The sequence below is a fragment of the Colobus angolensis genome, unplaced genomic scaffold (genome assembly GCF_000951035.1).
Source record: "Colobus angolensis palliatus isolate OR3802 unplaced genomic scaffold, Cang.pa_1.0 Scaffold180, whole genome shotgun sequence".
NCBI classification, from domain to species: domain Eukaryota; kingdom Metazoa; phylum Chordata; class Mammalia; order Primates; family Cercopithecidae; genus Colobus; species Colobus angolensis.
The window spans coordinates 2,760,812-2,775,233 of NW_012114933.1; the positions used below are offsets into that span (position 1 = coordinate 2,760,812).

Consider the following 14,422-nt stretch of genomic DNA (forward strand, 5'->3'; position numbering starts at 1 on the left):
CAGCAAACTATTGCAAGAACAGAAAACCAAACACAGCATGTTCTCACTCATAGGTGGGAATTGAACAATGAGAACACTTGGACATAGGAAGGGGGACATCACACAGTGGGGCCTGTTTTGGGGTTGACAGAGCAGGGAGGGATAGCATTAGAGATATACCTAATGTGAACGACAAGTTAATGGGTACAGCACACCAACATGGCACATGCATACATATGTAACGAACCTGCACATTGTGCACATGTACCCTAGAACATAAAGTATAATATAAAAAAAGAAAATTATTAGATATGAACCTAAACTATAAATTTGGGTTTTTCAGAACAAAACTTTTCTTGGCATATATGAAACTTTAATCTCTACGCCTGAAAAGTTTCATAACATAGTCTTGGTTTTTAAAAATTTGACATCAGTACATTCTATCTACTAAAGGTCATTTGATTTCTTGTAAATGTGGCTCTTTTGAGTGATCCAAATAATTAGTAACACACTCAGTGATCTCCAGTTATTTAGTGTCACACTACATTATAACAGAAGCCATTATATCCTGTGTGACAGGAAAATGGGTGGAGGCCCTTGTATATCAAACTTCCAGAAATCCTTGTTTACAAGGCTGAGTTTTTATGTCATAGTGTGGCAGTCCAAAAGTTTTTCAGCAGGTCATGGCTTTTTTTCTAGGAAAGTTATCTTCATAAAACACATTGACAATTGTTTCCTTTTTGCATATATAACAAAATATCTAAAAGAGACACATACTAGCATGAAAAACATCTTACTAAATTAAAGGAAAAATTGATATTAAGTGATATCTTATGGTGGTCTTATAATGCTTTGCATACAGTAGGTACTCTGTAAGTATTTATTAGTTTAGTGAATTAGTTAAAAAATTAAAGCACTTGCTTCCCTGATTCTCTCCATTGTTCTAAAGACTGCATGCAGGTTCCTGAATAACAAGTGGTAGATCCTAGTGATAAGCAAATTTAAAAGTTTATTGATTATATGAATATATGTTTAGAAGTTTTAAATTACAATTTCAAACTGCATTTAAACGAACTTCTTCCACTTCAGACTCTCTCTGCACAAGATTGCCTCTGTGCCACCCCTCTTCCCTGCTCTGTGTCCCTGTCCCGGTAGTTCAGCTTTTTATCAGCCTCTCTCCAGTGACACAAATGCACTCTTTTATTTGTGTTCCCCTTGACCCCAGAGTTTTCACAACTAAAACAAAATTCCAGGTTTCGGAGTCCTATTCCTGCATGGTAACATTTCATAACCCTTTTGTTCAGCTACTCAGAAAAAAATACTCATTGTCCCTTCCTTTGTGCCCTCACCTCAGGTTGTGCTGCCTTTAGGTTGTGCTGATCTCCAGCTACCCCCTTTGACTTGTCTGGCTAGGCAACCCGCCTTTCCTTAACATTTCCCACCCTCGTCTCCATGTCCCCACCCCTATCTCTACCACAGCAATTAAAAGAGAACCTCATTGTTTATCACTGGGTTGGTAAACAATCCAGTTAAAATCTGAATTTAAAGACAAGATTTTAGCTGATATTTCGTGATCTTTCTCTACATACATTTTAACAAACAAGATAATTTTGAGTACTCTGAGCCATCAAGCAGTAAAATCTCAAGGGCTGCTCATTCACTCATTCTAAAGCAGAACATTCTAATGTCCTTATTTCCTCTATTTTGTAAGTTTTGAATGTTTTAAGCATTCTCTTATTGAATTATTTTCTTCTTTAATTTTATCATCCAGCCTGGCTAACATGGCGAAACCCCGTCTCTACTAAAAATACAAAACTTAGCCAGACATGGTAATGGGCTATTGTAGTCCCAGCTACTCAAGAGACTGAGGCAAGAGAATTGCTTGAACCCAGGAGGCAGAGGTTACAGTGAGCCGAGACCACACTACTGCCCTCCAGCCTGGTGTATAGAGCGAGATTCCATCTCAAAAACAAAACAAACCAAAACAAAAATCACTATATATTTGACTAAGATTAAAACTACAGAAGGACATACTGTAGTAATAGCAATCACAAATTTTCTAGTCAAAATTTTCTCCATAGTTTGGAAGAATTTAATTCTGCTTAACAGCAGTACATTGGATCAATGGTGTCATTCAGTGGAAAGCAGCAGCTAATTTCCATGTGTTAGCTACAGTTTTTCCCTGATATCTTAGAGAGATGTGTCTAATAACCTTCAAAGCATGGGCAAAATCAGATTCTTTAACAATGTTTAGTAATATTAAATTATCTTCATGTTAGCCCATGTTTACATGACACCAAACAGATCACATTTTTAAGGACTATTCCAGCATCTTGAAGCAAAACAGTTTCTTTCTTAAAATGAGAAACAGAGCAATACACAAAAGTAATACAGACAAGTTTATTTCATATATACACATTGAAGAGTGTATATGCTCTGAACCTCTAGTGTTAACCAAGATCAAATACTGAGTTTGATATAAAAAATTTTTCATTTTATAGAAACATAACATTTTGGAGTTTTGGACAAAGACCTTTCTAGCCTGGTGAATTCTTGTCTAACTGGAATACATACACTGATATTTTGAGCACAGAGTACCTTAGCACCTCTGGGGAGTTTCTCCCAGCTGCGAGGTATGAACCAATATGATAACCAAAGTCCTTATCTAATCAAAGTTACTGGAGAGGACTGTGGCCCACCTGAGTTAAGGGTCATTCTGGGAGAATAACTGGTCTCCATGAAAGTGAATCAATACATAGTTCTGTATAAGAACCCCCAGGATCTCTCCTTCAAGATGATTACTGTCCTGACTTTGACTCATCCTGGTCAATTAACTCTGGGAAACGGGGAGCCTAACTTTAGAGAGACCTATTGGAAAACACCCCCAAGCACCAGAATCCATAATATGGGGTCTAGGGCTTGAAAGCCAGGACAGAGGGTGACTTTGCCTGCTTTCATGTTGTAGCCCCAGATAAAGAAATGGTCACTTATGTAAGCACACAGTCAGGGCTGGGAGAGGTTAGTTTGCCTGGTCAGTAGGCAGCCAAACTGAGAAAATGAAGCACTGGGGATGGGGGTTGGTTATTTTCCATTTGCTGCCACTGCCCCCCTAGATCCATTCTGGACCCTTTTCCACCCAGCTCTGTGTTGCAGGAGGACTGATCCCTATGGATGGGATCCCCTTGCCCCCTGAAAGCTTAGGCCAGTGGGAGCCACTGGCAGGATACTGGAGGTCAGAAAAAGAAAGATGTCAAACATTTCTTATGCCCTGCCTAGCTCCCTCTAACCCTGCACACAACTTTACCCTCCCCCGTCTCAAACCACTGACTGCCCCCTTTCACAAGGACAGCTTCTGTTGGATATCCACTCCCTTTCGAGACTCAATTCTCACTGGTAATGCTAGCTCCTTCTTTTGCACCTTGAGGTCTGGGGGTGCGAAGAGTTGGTGACTCAAGATAGTTTGCTGGTTTCCTCTGATCTGTCTGCACCTCAGTAAACATCTCCTTTATTTCATATTACCCAAACTCCTGCTGTTGTAACTTTTAATACCTTCTGGGACATGGCTGACAGAGTGGGAGGTAAATACATATATGCATGCATGCATATATATGTGTGTGTATATATGTATATATGTATAAATATATGTGTGTGTATATATATACATATGTTTATCTGTGTGACCAGAGAGACCTCATTCCTAGGAAGGGACCTTTGATTTCTACGAAAAAAGAGTCAAAGGCTGCAGAAACTTTCCCTTGAAGGAAATGAGAAAGGGAAGGAAAAGAGAGGAAAGGAAATAGAGATAATTTCTTCTTTGCCTTAGTATAATTTTTTAGTCCTCGATGTCTGATATGTGTTTAAATATTAAAGATTCCATTTCAAATAAGGTAATGTTAGGCATGTTTCCTCATCTAAAGAATTCTAAATTTCAAGTCCTTAAATTAGATCTTTTAAAGTGTTAAAAAATCTAAATTAATTTAGATTTCCTAATTTCTTAATTTAAGCTCTCTTAATTTAGCTAGTTAAGATCTAAAGGCAAACTTCAGCAAACTTTATTCCAAATCAAAAGTTGGCAACCTGTTCATAATATAAGATTATTTAAAAATGTACACCTATTTAGGAATGCATTCTGGTCCTTTAACCTCTGCGTTACCTAAAAGAAAGAATAATATATGTATATATGTTGCACACACATGGGTATAAACTTTTGACATCATCTTAAAATTAACAAAAGCAACCTGGGAAAGAATTTAAGAAATGTTTAGCATTTTTAAGAAAATCACTGTGTTATTTATTGAAACTCTAATTTACTGTTACTGGTAACCATATAATTTCAAGGTTTATTTCCTAGCTGAATATATTCAAGGTTTGCTTTATTTTATAAAAGTTTTGAAATAAATAATCAGTTCCTACATTAGCAGTGAGAGCTGAAAAACATCATCGCTGCTGCTATTGTCATTTCTTGAGGTTTTCAAATGTCAATTTTCATTCCAAAAGCTTATAACATGATGTGCACAATGAACAGGAAACAGATGTGTCCTAGAGATTTATTTTGATATTTTGTGTATATTTACTACAAACAGACAAGAATTAAAATATCAGCATAGTGTAAATTATCTAAAAAATGATCTTTAAAATGTTCCTAGATTGTGTGTACACAGAATTGAAAATATATATATACAAAAAATTTCCAGATTTGGGTTTCAGTCATAGCAATTATATTTATTATGTTGCTCTGAATTTCTTAAAACTAGGCTATCTACCTAGCCTTCCTAATGGGAATATTAAATTCAAATATAACTATAAATGGAATAAATTCTAAATTAATTATAAAATGCCATGCATATAATAATTATTTTTTTCTGTGAGACTTTATGAACTTCATAACTTCTTATGAACTTAGTAACTTCTTAAATTTGGAAAGAGATTAAATCTTTTCAAACAACGGTGAAAGATAATATTACTTAGAAGCCTATGAACCTGTAATATAAAATCACTAAAGGAAGAAAAAGAGTGAAATATTGCAAAGATTCATACTAAATAGGTGAGCATTTTAAAATAACCTCATCTTGTGTTTCTGCATAGAGCATTGCCATGTTGTGGGGATTATGTACTGACGGGTGTGTGTGCATGTGTGTATACACTAACAGTCATGTGTGTATTTTAAATGTTAGGACACAACCAAACTGACTTTTAATTTGCTGACTTGATTGGGTTTTTTTTTAGCTTTGAAATGTAGAAACAAATTTTATTTAAGATATGAAATATAATTTCTAAAATATCTTTTTTCAGAAAACCATGGCTACACAATAATAATTGCCTTTATCATGTTAGAATGTTTATTAGTCTCAAATACAAAAGCTATGAAACAAACCACCATCTTTCAATAATTTGAGCAAAGATAGAATGCCTAAGGAACAACATAGGTGGACTTGCAGAGGATGGGCTGTTTTACTTCAACAACCATTAAAAAAAAAAAAGCAAAAATGCATGGGTTTTGGGGTATATACATTAAGTTGAACCTTTGGCACTTGTAATCAGGGCATTTTGTCACATAGCATTAACACATATTAGAAAATTGTGTAATATCAAAGAAATAGAACCACCAGCATTCAAGCATTGTTGTCGACTAGGCAATAAAATGTTCTACTGAATGTTTCTTCTTTGTTCTAATTACTGTATACACTGTGAGCAACTTTCAAATGACAAAAGGAGCTTACACTTCTTTTATTTTCTGTTTAAAACAGCACAGAAAACAAACTGTGCCCTTTTATACATTAACAATTAGCCCTGTTATACATTAATAATTTTAAAGAACATCAATCTTACAAGAAAAAGGCTAAGAACAAAAAATGTTTCCAGATACCAGACAGGTAAGAATGAGTGGTCTGTAGACCTGCACAGGGCTTTGCAGTGGTACTAAGTAAAAGCCACTTTGTAATTACTGGCAGTAAACAGAGATACAGAATTATTTACCAGATGTTTTAGGAAATCATGCAAATAGCCCAACAATAATGCAAGGCTCTTCTCATCAGGGGTTGTATAGGCCAACATTTCTCTAATTCTTACAATAATCTCAGTAGGTGTGGTACTCCGTAAACCTGGGACATGTGTGCATCAGGGTGAGCCAAGAGGATTTCAGCATACTTAGACCTCTTAAATTTGTAGAGCAGCTGAGTGACCAACATCACAGTGAAATATTGTTTAATTCCTGCCATGTTATTAACCACATTTTCCCTATTATCCATGGTTCCCTGAGATTTCTTGCAGTTTGCATTCTCTTCCAGAATTGTACCTACCTTTTTCTTAGCAGTAAGTTGAAATGGCTGCTTCTGCCTGGTAAGGAAGTCCTAGTCCTCAATAAGCCATGGTTTTAATTCTTCAGGAATCTTCACTTTAACTTTCATTCTCTTCTTAAATACTTCCTCTCTTTCAACAGTGAGATCTGCCAGGGCTCTTTTCTACTGAGGAGGCTGAAGTGCTTCACTGGTACTGCCACCATATTTGTTTCCAGGAGTCTTCTGCTTGTTCCTTCTGGTCTTCCTCACAGATCCTGAAGGAATGTTCTCTACAGAGCGACCCCCCTATCTTACTGGGAGAGCTGGTTCAAGATTTTTCTGCTGTGTATCAGTTGTCTTTTTTCTTGAGGAGTTCCCTCACATCATATCTTACTTCTCTGCATGTTGCTTCTAGTTGGTTTTTTAAAGCTGCCTTCTGCAGATTGTTGTCCACAAGCTTGAGAACCCTGCTTTCTGGAATGCATTCAACCTTGTTTTTATTCCAACCAACAATCCTCCTTCTTGTCCTTCCAAGATCTCCTGGTGATTTCCCAGATGGAATCTTATAGATCTTCTGGGATGGTCTGGAAAGATGAAGTAGGAGACACAATCCAATAAAGAACAGCCAACTATATTTTTGCACTTATAAGAAAATCTTCAGACCTCTCCTGGAATATGAGGTCACTTCAAGTCTCTCTACTTCATTTTGTCAACTCTGAATTCCATTTAATTGCTTAATAAATAAGGGTTGGAATAATTCTTAATAGAAGAAACTGGAGTTAATTATTAATATGGTTTGGCTCTGTGTCTCCACCCAAATCTCATCTCAAATTGTAATCCCCATGTGTTGAGGGAAGGAACTGGTGGAAGGTGAATGGATGATGGGGGCAGTTTCCTCCATGGTATTCTTGTGATAGTGAGGAAGTTCGTATGAGAGCTGATGATTTTAAAAGTGGCAGTTTGCCCTTCACTCTCTCTCTCGCCTGCCATGTTGTGAAAAAGGTGCTTGCTTGTCCTTCACCTTCTCCCATGACTGCAAGTTTCCTGAGACCCTTCAAGCCATGCAGAACCTTGGGTCAATTAAACCTCTTTTATTTGTAAATTACCCAGTCTCAGGTAGTATCTTTATAGCAGTGTAAAAAGGGACTAACACAATTACAGACCACTAGGAGTTGCCTACTTCTTGGGATTTTACTTCCAGTATTTCTTTCTGTTTTCAGTTTGGGAGCACCTAATTCATTAGGATACTTATTATCATCATTGATTCAACCACAGAGCTGAAAGCAAATGGAGAAGGTGCTTCTCTATGTGGCCCACTTTGCCACGTTCTCATTCATATCTAGAACTCGTTCCCATTGAATACTCTCTATACTTTCTGGTTTCTTGTCTACTTTAGGCAAGTGCCTTAAAATTTTTGTGATCAATGGAGATATTCTGGAAAAGTTTTATATTCCGTAGCACTTTGTTCTAATTAGTAGGTATTATTGAACCAGTGCCTCAACCAAATAGTAAATGAACTATTACCATTTAAATAACCAAAGGCTATTTATCTTAAACAACTCTAGTAGTTAGTTTTTTCTGTTTTGTATTCATTGTCGGTATAGTACTTACTTCCTGTTGTTCTCTAGAATTTTTATATGTACCAAGTTGAAAATTGAAAAAGAAGATCTTTTAAGTTGCCTACATTTACATGCATAGCAGCCAAATTACTGTAGGATATTTTAGACTAAAATTTACAATCATGCTCTTCTACTGTAAAATTTCTACACACTACTGAAAAGCATGATAGGCAGTGATTGTGAATCACTGATTATTTCTGATATGCCAGTGTAGACACATAAGCTAATCAGTTTTACCAAAAGTTTAAAAAGGAATAATTTTACTACTTCATTAATTTTACTACTACTCATGTAGACTAGGCTGCTTGATCTCACCCACCACCTACAGTCACCTACAGTTTATTTGCAGGGTATATTTTTAATAAAATATTTATTATATAATATAAAATTAACCCTTTTAAATTATATAATTCAGTGTTTTTTAGTATATTCAGAGTTGTGCCCCTATCACAACTATTTAATTTTAGAACATTTTCCTCACCCTAAAAAAAAGAAACCTCTTACATATTAACAGTCATTACTAATTTCCCCTTCCCTCTAGCTCCTGAAAACCACAAGTCTACTTTTTTTCTTTATAGATTAGCCGATTCTGGGCATTTCATAAATGGAATCACACAGAATGTAGCCTCTTGTGTCTGGCTTTTTTCACTTAGCCTAATGTTGTCAAAGTTCACCCATATATTAGTACTTACTCTGTTTTATAGCTGAACAGTATTCTGTTGTATGGGTATGCCACATTTTACGTGTCCATTCATTAGCTGATAAACCTTTAGATTGTTTCCACTGCTTCAATACTATAAATAATGCTACTTTGACATTGGTGTAGAAGTTTTTGTGTGGATATAGGTTTTCAATTCTCTTAGGTATAAACCTAAAAGTGAAATTTCTGGGTCACAAGATAACTTGATGTTTAATCCTTTGAGGAACTGACTGTTTTCTAAACTAGTTGCACTGTTTACAATTTCACCAGCAATCTAGGAGAGTATTAATTTCTTAACATCCTTGACAACACTTGTTACTGTCTCACAGCCACCATAGTAGATGTGAAGTGGTATCTCATTGTGATTTTGATTTGATTTCCCAGTAATTAATGATGTTGAGTATCTTTTCATGTGCTTGTTGGTCAGTTTCCTCCCTTCTTTGTAGAAAGGTGTATATATAGCATTTATTTATTTTTAAATTGGGTTATCTGTTGGAGTTTTTTTAATCGTTGAGGTATAAGAGTTCTTTACATATTTTAGGTACTAGATGCTTCTCAGATTTATGATTAGAAAATATTTTCTGCAATCATGTAGGTTGTGCTGTTGGTGTTGTGTCTAAGAAACCACTGCTTAATGCAAGATCATGAAGATTTAATACTATGCTTCTATTAAGTGGTTTTATAGATTTAGCTCTTATATTTAGGTTTGTGATCCATTTTGAGTTAATATTTGTGTATAGTCTAAGGAAAGCTCCTCTATTCTTCTATTATTGTTCTGATTTTGTTAAATTTATATTTCTTAGTGTACCATAGTAATTCCCTTATTTCTTTTACACAGTTTTTATTTTCTTCTTCGTTGCCCTGGGGATTATAGTTAACATATTAACCTAAAATAGTCCAGTTGGGATTAATCTTAATAGCATCCAAATCTTTGCTCCAAGACACTTCATTCCTTCCCCCTCTTTTGTGAGGCTATTGTCATTCAAATTATATCTTATTAATTATAAGCCCATCAACACAGTTTTATGATTATTACTCTATGTAGTTATCTTTTAAGTGTGATACGAGAAAATTTATAAACAAAAATTTATTTTTACACCCTTTCACAGTAACACATGTAGTTACCTTTACTAGCGTTTTTCATTCCTTCATGTGAATTTGAATTACTGTCTAGTGTCCTTTCACTTCAAATGAATGATGACTTTAGCATTTCTTGAAGAACAATTCTGCTAGCAATGATTTCTCTAAGTATTTCTGTATCAGAGAATGTCTCAATTTCTCTTTTGAAAGATAGTGTTCATAGATATGGTTAATAATCTTTTTACTTTTAGCAATTTGATTATAACATCCTACTCTGTTCTGACCTTCATGATATCTGAGGAGAAGTCAGCTGAAAACTCCTTGCATAGGATGAATACTTTTGTTGCTTTCATCATCTTCCCTTTTTCTTTGGCTTTGGGCAGTTTGACTATTGAATCAAGGTGTGAATCTCTTTGGCTCTATCCTAGTTGGAACTCCTTAAGCTTTCAGAAAGTAATTATTATTTTTCACCAGATTTGGAAAGCTTTCAGCCGTTATTTCTTCAGATACTCTTTTTCCACTCTTATTCTCCTCTTCTTCTGAAAATCTCTTTTTCTGGAACTCTCATCATGCATATGTTGGTATACTTGATGGTATTCCACACATCTCTGAGGCTCTGTTTATTTTTTCTGTTTTTTTTCTTTTCTTTCTTTCTTTTTTATTTTTTTGGTGTTCTGTTCTTCAGACTGAATAATCTCAATTGACCTGTCTTCAAGTTAATTGATTCTTTCTTCTGCCAGTTCAAATCTGTTGTTGAGCTTATGTAGTGAACTTATTATTTCAGTTACTGTGCTTTTTCTACTTCATAATTCCTAGTTTTTACAACATCTATATCTTTATTGATATTTTATATTTGATGAGACATGATTCTCCTACATTTAATTAGACATTTTTTGGTTCTTTTAAACATGTTTGCAACAGCTGACAAAGTTTTTTCTAACAAATCCAACATTTGGGATTCCTAATAAATGGTTTCCATTGCTGCTTTTTTCCCCCCACTGTGTTTAGGTTATACTTTCCTATTTCTTTGTAGTATTTTTTTGGTTGAACTGGAAATTTTAAATATTATCATATGGAAACTCTAAATCAGATTATTCACCCTAGAGTTTATTTTGATTGTTGTCTGCTGTTGTTGTCGTTGCTGCTGCTGCTGCTGATGATGATAATGATAATAATGATTTGTGTTTATTTAGTGACTTTCTTGGACTAATTCTATAAAGTCTTTCTGTGGCTACTGAAGTCTCTCCTTCATTAGCTTAACAGTTAATTAATAATTAAACAGAGATGTTCTTTAGTATCTTAAAGAAACAATAAATCTCCTAGCCTTTGCTGAAGGGCTCTCTCTCTCTATGTTGCAAGTACATCTTCAATGCGCCAGTGGGCATTTCACAACTCTACCTTAGCTATCGCTTCCTGATGGCACAAAGCCTTAAGGTCAGTCAGAGGTGAGAGATTGGGATCTCAGGTCTTTCCAGGCCATATGCATGGACCCACACATGTACATGTCCTTCGAGATTTCTGGAACATGTAGAACCTTTCTAAAGTTCCCTATGGACATCTTTCAGATTACTGGATCACCAATACCTTGACTGGTATTGCTGCCTCAGATTGCTGTGGGATTAAATAATTGCCACAGATTTTTTTTTTTTTACTTGAAATATAGCTGCTTTTATAGAGATAGCTCTAAGACAGTCCAAATAAAGACAAATCTTGAGAATGGAGCTTTTCAAGAAATTGCCTGCCGTACAGGTCAAATAGCAAAATTTTCTCAGGATAGGGTCTTACAGGAGCTCCAAAAGTGGCTGCTTTGTCAACTCCAATGGCTGCTAGATAGACTATGATTCTCTATCACCTCCAGTGACTACTAGACTGCTGATTTTCGTGGTTCTAAGGCCATTCCCCTTCAGAGCTACCACAGAGCTAGGAAGTGAGGGAAAATGGAAATACAACAAATTAAAATGTCACAGAGTTTTTTTCTGTTTTTCAAGATACTGCTGTTTCTCTGGATTTCTTTGTTAATTTCTGCAAGTCTTTGGTTAATTACAGAGTTCTGAAAAAGTTGATTTTGACCATTTTTGCCAATATTCTCATTGCTTTTATCAAGGAAAAAATGTTTAGAGGTTCTTCCTCCACAATTCCAGAAATATTTCTAGCCTCTTGTTTGTTTTAATATTGCACAAATATGCCTATTAATATAATCCATATAAGATAAGTTTTTCATTAAATATTTTACTGAAATTAAAGTATCATTTTCATTCCTAAGACTTGACTTTGATTAACACAAAGTAGAAAATTCTAATTCATTTCCCCTAACTCCTGGTGATATAAACTACAAAACAATCTCAAAACTAAGTATTGTGGCTATAATAAGGAAAATCTAAATATTGCTACTCTGGCTAGATTGAATTTATATTTAAACATTTTACACTATTTTTTTGTTTAACTTTTTCTTTTTTGTTTTTTAGCGATGGGGACTCACCCTCTCACCCAGGCTAGAGGGCATTGGTGCAATCATAGCTTACTGAAACTTCCAACCCCCAGATTCAAGCAACCTCTGGTCTCAGCCTCCTGAGTAGCTAAGACTACAGGTGTATGCCACCACATCTGGCTAGCTTTTTAAAAAAAATTTTTGTAGAGATCTCTCTATGTCGCCTAGGCTGGTATCAAATTCCTGGTTCAAGCAATCCTCCAGTCTCAACCTCCCAAAGTGCTTAGATTACAGGGTGAGACACCACACCTGGACCTGGGTTTATTTTTCTATGAGAGGTATGGGTCATAGTAAAAATAAATTATATGATCTTGTAAAACATTAATATAAATATCCAGTTATGATGTAGTCAAATGCCAGATACACATTGTTTGTAACTTTTCAGGACTTTTTTCTAAATCCTTTAATGCCCAATTTTGCTAAGCACTAATAATCATTCCTAGACTAATTAAATCCAATGTATTTTTTATAAATGTATAACAGATGCTTTCATTCCATCCGAAGTCAAATGAAGACTGAGTCTGGTTCCAGTCAGTCTCCTTCAAACATAAGTAGGTTGGGAGGGAGTAGTTACTTTCCTCTCTTCATCACCACCACTTTTCCAGGTGTATAGCACCCACTCTTAAGGTGTTTTAAATGCTGTACACCGTTGAGAGTTATGTTATCTTCAGGGATGGTCAGATGTGGATTGACTCAGGCAGTAGCCAAGTCAACACAACAGCTGGCCATGGCTGATGGTGGTTACTGGGTCTTAAAATAAATGATATACTTTGCTTTTTCAAATAGCAACTGATAGGCCCATGAGTAGCAAGAAGGCACTGAATGGGCACCGGAACAGCTACTAGGTGCTACCAAATGATGCTGCTGCTTTAAGTATGGATTGGGCCATGTTTGGATGCTCTTTCCACCCTTCTCTGCAGTCACTCTAGGTCCAGATCCTGCATTACAGGATCCACCAATTTCTCTTCATTTTCATATCCTTTATGAGACTCTTTTTCATCCCAAAGTGTTCAGTAACATTCTGTAGCTCCTGGAGAAAAGAAAACTAACTCTTTGGCCATGTAATCCTCCATTTTTCTTTTCTTCTCAGCAGGAGTTAATTTTGTTATTGGAAAAAAAAAAAAAGAGGAGGGGGAACACTAAATTATCTCTTAATATTAGGAACTTGAGAGAAAAATGTAGTCTTAAAAAGTTTCCTTTGTTATACCTCTTCTTTTTATGACCTTGAGATATTTCCCTTCTGTATAATCATGTAATTGTTTAATTAACATTATTCTCATTTTCCTATTAGCCTTGCTAATGTTACAATTACCTACCCTATTACTTTTTATAGTTGAGATATATTTAGCCCTAATTTCACAGTAGATTCTTAAAACTCTTGCCCTTTTTGCTCTGTGGTATATCTGGGCCCACATTGGAGGAAAAAAACAAAACAAAAACAAAAACCTGAGCAGATTCTAATATTTACAGCCTTAATTTTGACCTTTCCAAACCTTCTGGTCCAAACATTGCTCTAGAGTGCTTCATCTTCAACTCGCACTTGATTCTTCATTCTTGCTTTACCCTGGTGTCTTCAGTGGTTTTTAACTCACAATCTGCCCCTATCCCCTTGGCTGCCTGCACTTTTCTTTTCTGGCGAGCAATCAACTAGTCATGGCTATTTTTCATGAAGAGCCCCAAGGTCTCCTCTAACCATGCAGGGCTTTAAAAGCAGTCCCCAGCCCACAAAACAAAGACGTGGATGATAATGATTTAACAGCCCCTCCATCCCAGTAATTTACTTTGCCTCCCCCTAAAAAACTTAAAATGGCCAATATTGGTAGCATACATTTACTAATGTTTAAATACCTATTATATGTTGTTCAACAAAAGTGTTTAAACCTTTTCTGGGTACCATTACAAGTTGCTTCATTTTTATCTTCTTCCAATTTTAAAAGAATCACCAAGGATTATTCTTCTAGCTTATGCTCTCTCATGAGAGACAAATGTCTACTTTTACAGCTTTATTCTGGTAATGCATACAATTTTATTTATTTATAATAAATAATAATAAATTTCTTTACAGAAGGCATTACATTAAATTTCATTGTATAAAAGTTTCACAGTGTACTTCTTGCATATGATATATTTAATCCCCTCCACTACAAAAATAAGATAAAAATCGGGGGGGCGGAGCAAGATGGCCGAATAGGAACAGCTGCAGTCTCCAACTCCCAGCGGGAAGGACACAGAAGACCGGTGATTTCTGCATTTTGAACTGAGGTACTGGGGTCATCTC

General features: G+C 35.6%; 1 pseudogene; it reads right to left on the reverse strand.

Moving 5' to 3' along the window:
* Positions 1-5,772: 5,772 nt before the first annotated feature.
* LOC105509884 lies at positions 5,773-6,742 on the reverse strand (annotated as a pseudogene).
* Between the last annotated feature and the right edge of the window lie 7,680 nt (positions 6,743-14,422).